This window comes from Pelobates fuscus, chromosome 2 (assembly GCF_036172605.1).
Source record: "Pelobates fuscus isolate aPelFus1 chromosome 2, aPelFus1.pri, whole genome shotgun sequence".
NCBI classification, from domain to species: Eukaryota; Metazoa; Chordata; class Amphibia; order Anura; family Pelobatidae; genus Pelobates; species Pelobates fuscus.
Genome location: NC_086318.1, coordinates 16,096,796 through 16,102,857, shown reverse-complemented (window position 1 = coordinate 16,102,857; position 6,062 = coordinate 16,096,796).

The window sequence follows — 6,062 nt, the reverse complement described above, 5'->3', positions numbered from 1 at the left end:
TGTGAGCCGCAAGGGACCAGTATGGCTGGAGCATGCCGGGAAATGCAGTCCGCATTGCTTCAGGTGCTGAGTCCTCTTATTTATTTATTATTTTACAATCCCGCGCGTTTATATAAGTGAGGAGTTTATTCACTAAATAAAAAATAATAATAAAATAATAATAATAAAAGAATAACGCAGAATTATAAAAAAGGTATTATTTATAAACTTTAATAATAACATTCCAACATATTGATAGTCAGTGCATGAATAGTGCTGCCCTGTCAGAAATCCTGAATTATATCAATAAATCCCACTTTACATTCACTGACCATCACCACATCAACCTGGGAGCAATCTGAATTCTGGGACCCAGTAACTAAACCCAGAATGCTCAGTATCAATCCCGATAAATAACCCACAATGCTCAGTATCAATCCCGATAAATAACCCACAATGCTCAGTATCAATCCCGATAAATAACCCACAATGCTCAGTATCAGTCCCGATAAATAACCCACAATGTGTGGTGGAATCTCGGTAAAAATAAATTTAGTAGGCCGGGATTACCACGTGGCATGTGTACATGCATATGCTGACGTATCGATCAGTTGGTTGCACGAGGCAAGATACGATCAGTAGTGTACGGAGCATGTGCGAGAATACAGGATGTAGTATTCCCCCTCCTCCATTGTGCTGGACAAGCCATGCGGTCAAGCAGGAAGTTAATTCTTATTTGTATTGATTGGTCAAGAGAATGTGCGGGTGGAGCTTAATATGGGAGGAGTTATGTGCTTATATAAGGAGCCTGCACTATTGTCCGGGGCTCAGAACTTGTGGTATTTTGGTGACGCTAGTCCCTCTGAGTCCCGATCGGTGATCCAATAAAGAATCTCTTCCTTCCTGAAGAAACCTGTGTCCATCTCTCTGTGCTTTGCTTCCGTCAGTTTCTCCGGTATCATTTGGTGCATTGGCCGGGAAGCTCATCGTTCAACGGTAGCTGAGAGGCAGAGGCGTGAGACGGTCTATCTTTGCCCACGTTCTCTACGGCTGCACCCCTGAACTTCTGCGTGGACCTCCCTTCGTCTCGGCGCCACTGGTCTGTTGTCCAGGAGATCATCGGCCTCTACGTGAGAAGTGCTGGGGTGTCCCCGTCGATGAGTGTGAACTCAGGTTCAGGAACGAGGAGGTAAGACAACTGCTGTTTTAGACGGCAGACCCACTAGGGGTATATCGATTGTGCGGTAGGCCCAAAAGGGGTTTAAATCTGTGTATGGAATCTGCCCCCTCTGTCGGAGGGAAGGAGCGAAGGCGCACCGCTCGATCGAACGCTCTTTAGTCAGACCGTTTGATTTTGTTAGTCAGGCGGGGCTCTGGTGTAAATAGCCCTAGCCGGACACCGGTGTCTTGTCTAGACTAGCGTTCTAGGGTGTATATTTTGTTCGCTAGGTCGGAGGGACCGGGAGACTAAGCGGCGTCTGTGTAAATTCGGTTCGCTAGCTCTCAACCTATCTGGGCTAAGTGGGAAGGCGTGTAAATTTGGAACCCACTAGACTTTTGATAGTTATCGACTAAGAGGCGTCTGTGTAAATTCGGTCCTCTAGCTCGCTATATGTGGTGCTTGGGCAGTGTGGCTAACCAAAACGTATGTAGATTGTTTTTAGGTAGTCCATCAAGGTACTGGCCAATAGTTTAGTTGGGAATTGTAAATGTGATAAAGATTGTTTAGTAAAGTGTATATCTTGTTAGATAGCGCGAGCTCAGCCGTCTAGCGAGAGTGTTAATAGTGTGTTGCTGTATTATAGTGCACGGTACCATAACCCTGTATATTTACTGACACTGTATATAAGTACTAATCATTGTCGTCCATTGCATGTTTAACACCATAACCACTAATAATTGTATTGTGACCTTAACTTGTGCTTTGACCTATGCTAACCGTACTGTAACCGCTATTTGTAAAAGACGATGTTACTGGGGTGTGTTATAGACGGGTAATTCGTATATAGAGAATTATAGCGTGGGTGACTGTATAGTTACGCCAAAGGGCATAATATTGATTATTTAGTGACTGGTGTAACAGCTGTGTGTGTACGGGAATTCCCTGAGTGTTTATTGTGTTATTGTATACGTTTCACTTGGTAACTGTACCACGTGGTGCTGTTGCCAGAGGAAACGGGTGTGACTGTTGAATAGTACGCGTGTATAGTATTCGTTGTCGACGACGTTCCATTGTTAAGTATGGGTGCGTCGCAGTCAACGATTCCGGATCCCTTAGGTTGTATGGTGAAGAATTTTAAAAAGGGATTCAAAACTTGTGATTTTGGGGTTAAAATGTCTCCTGTACGTTTGGTCACTTTGTGTACTAGGGAGTGGCCTACTTTGGTTGCGGCATGGCCGCCACGTGGCAGTTTGGATCCAACTCTGGTACAGCGCTTACACGTGGCTGTATCGGGTAGGCCTGAACTTTACGGCCAGTTTCCTTATATTGATTGTTGGAGACAGGCCGTAAATGACTCGCCAAAATGGCTCCAGACATGCCACGAGGAGCAGTGTCGCCTCATGGTAGCTAGGACTTGTTTGTCCACTAGGACTGGTGTTAGGCCCATTTTGGACACGCCCCCTGAGTCCGAGATCCCTTTGCCGCCCCCTTACTTTCCGTTAAGAGGAAGTGACGCAAATGCAGGAAGTCCTGCAACCCTCCCCTCATTACCCCCATCCACTTCCGCTTCCTCCTCCAGTACAGGATCCACCCCCCCTCGTACTAAATCTCCCCTTCCGGAATCAGAACCAACCCCCATTAAAACCGAATATCCTGATTTGGCGCCACTTCAGACTTCCGGTCAAGCTTCATCTAGCTCGGCTCGAAGTGTTTTATTTACAACCTTTTCCCAAAACCAAGCTCCCACATCCCCATACCCTATTTCTCCCCGACTGGAACCTATGACTGACGCCCCTCCACGTAGCCCCATACAGACCCGACAGCTGACCGGTGCCCAACAATTAAAACACTATCAGATGCCTCTTCGTCTGAATCCTGGGCCAGCCTATATCGATGCCGCAGGTCAAATGGCACATGCTGACCCGGTCTTTGTATATGTCCCATTCACGACAACCGATCTCTTAAATTGGAAGACCCACAATTCCTCGTATACTGAGAAACCACAAGCTATGACTGATCTGTTCACCTCAATAGTACAGACACATAACCCGACATGGGCTGATTGCCAGCAGTTATTAATGACTTTATTCAACAATGAGGAAAGGACAAGAATTAATCAAGCGGCCATTAAAGCACTAGAGGATAAAGCCCGTACTTTAAACCAAGCCAATCCATCAGCATGGGCCGCAACACATTATCCCAACACCGATCCCAATTGGAATGTAAATGGTGCTGATATGGTTCAACTCAGAGCCTATAGAGACGCTATAATTGCTGGCATGAAAGCCGGAGGAAAGAAAGCCATTAACATGTCGAAGACAGTTGAGGTGATTCAGAAAAGTGATGAAGCGCCCAGTGTCTTTTATGACCGATTATTGGAGGCATACCGCTTGTATACCCCCTTTAATCCGGAAGACGCAGACAATTCCCGAATGGTGAACTCCGCCTTTGTCAGCCAAGCTTATGGAGATATTAAGCGCAAGCTACAAAAGTTAGAAGGGTTTGCAGGTATGTCCATCACCCAACTAATGGAGGTAGCGAATAAGGTATACATGAATAGGGAAACAGAAAGTAAGAAAGAGGAAGAGCGCAAGATGCGTAGAAAGGCAGACATGCTAGCGGTAGCGATCGCAGGCGTAGATAGACGGGGCCCAGATAGAGGCGATAGTAGATGGAATGAGGAACCTCTAAGTAGAAATCAGTGCGCATACTGTAGGGAAGAAGGGCATTGGAGAAATGAGTGTCCTCGAAGAGAACAGTGTGAGAGAGACAGACCTAGGACAGGTTATGGAAACTTTAGAGGCAGAGCGAGAGGTAGAGGAGGCCCCGGAGGGAGTAATGGTAATAGAGGGAGCAATGGGAACAGAGGAAGTGTTAGGGAAGATAGATATATCCCAGCAGCGCAAAGGTCCCGCGATAGAGAAGGCAGGGACTTTGTAGGATTGGCTGACACGGTCATGGAGGACTATTGATACCGACCGGGCTCCATCCCCCTTGGTCGAGCGGAGCCTATGGTCGATGTATCAATAGGGGGAAAAAGGAGTGCGTTCATGATCGACACTGGTGCTGAACATTCAGTGGTGACTAATCTAGTTGCTCCTCCATCTGGAAGGACTATTACTGTAATAGGAGCAACTGGAAGAAGTGCTGAAAAACCGGTTCTTAAAAGTCGACTCTGTACATTGGGAGGCCACGTAGTAAAACATCAATTCCTTTATATGCCTGAATGTCCAGTCCAATTGCTGGGACGTGATATGCTATCAAAATTACAAGCGCAGATTACGTTCCTACCAAATGGAACAACATCCTTAAAGTTTAATGGACCTTCAGGTATCATGACATTATCCGTACCAAAGGAAGAAGAGTGGCGACTTTATACAGCGTTGACTAGCCAAAACCCTAGGAGTGATGAGTCATTATTCAACATACCAGGAGTTTGGGCAGAGAACAACCCACCAGGACTGGCCCGCAATATTCCACCTATAAAAATTTAACTAAAACTTGGGGTTTATCCAGTGAGCCTAAGACAATACCACATCCCGCAGAAGGCTAAGAAGAACATCCAATCCTATCTGGATAAGTTCATACGGTATGGTATCCTAAAATTCTGTACTTCCCCCTGGAACACCCCATTGCTGCCTGTTCAAAAGCCCGGTACAGATGAGTATCGACCTGTGCAGGACTTGAGAGCAGTCAATGATGCGGTTGTTAGTATACATCCAGTTGTACCCAATCCATATAACCTGCTTGCCTTAATTCCGGGCGGGGCTACTTACTTTACAGTCTTAGACCTCAAAGATGCCTTCTTTTGCCTCCGAATTGCCGCAGAAAGTCAATGTATTTTCGCTTTCCAATGGGAGAACGCTGTAACGGGCTCAAAACGCCAAATGACTTGGACAAGACTGCCCCAAGGGTTTAAAAATTCACCTACCCTATTTGGTTCAGCCCTAAGTCAAGATCTACTGGATTTCGAGTCCATCCCAGGAGAGTGTGTATTGTTACAATATGTAGATGACTTGTTGATAGCAGCAGTTACAAAAGAAATCTGTCAGCAAGCAACGCACGATCTACTACACATTCTATGGAAGGCAGGATACAAGGTGTCTAGAAAGAAGGCTCAGTTGTGTTTGCCAACTGTCAAATATCTGGGATTCCATATCTCTGAAGGTCAAAGAATTATGGGGCCAGAGAGAAAAGAAGCTGTGTGCCAAATACCGATACCCAAGAATAGAAGACAAGTGCGAGAATTCTTGGGGGCAGCAGGCTTCTGTAGGATATGGATTCCCAGCTACGCGATACTGGCAAAACCTCTGTACGCAGCTATCAAAGGTACAGAGCACGACCCCTTCTTATGGACCCAAGAACAGCAAACGGCATTTGAAGATGTGAAGAAGGCCTTGATGAGTGCCCCAGCATTAGGTCTACCTGATCACACACGACCATTCTACTTATATGTACACGAGCAAAGAAGAATGGCTGTGGGAGTATTGACACAGTACTTGGGATCATGGCAAAGACCTGTTGCCTACATGTCTAAGCAATTGGATGCAGTGGCCAGCGGACTTCCACCTTGTCTACGAGCCGTAGCTGCAGCCGCCCTGCTAGTAGCTGAAGCCGATAAACTCACTCTGGGTCAAGAACTTTATGTACGAGTCCCACATGCAGTACAGACGTTGTTGGATTACAAAGGAAATCATTGGTTTAGTAACAGCCGTATGACCAAGTATCAAGCAATGTTGTGTGAAAACCCCAGAGTGCATTTAGAGACTGTAAACACCTTAAACCCAGCTACCCTTTTGCCACAACCTACTGAAAGTCAACATGATTGTCTGGAAGTAATGGATGAAGTATTCTCAAGTAGACCAGATCTTCGTGATTTTCCCATCCAGAACCCCGATGTTCAATATTATACCGACGGCAG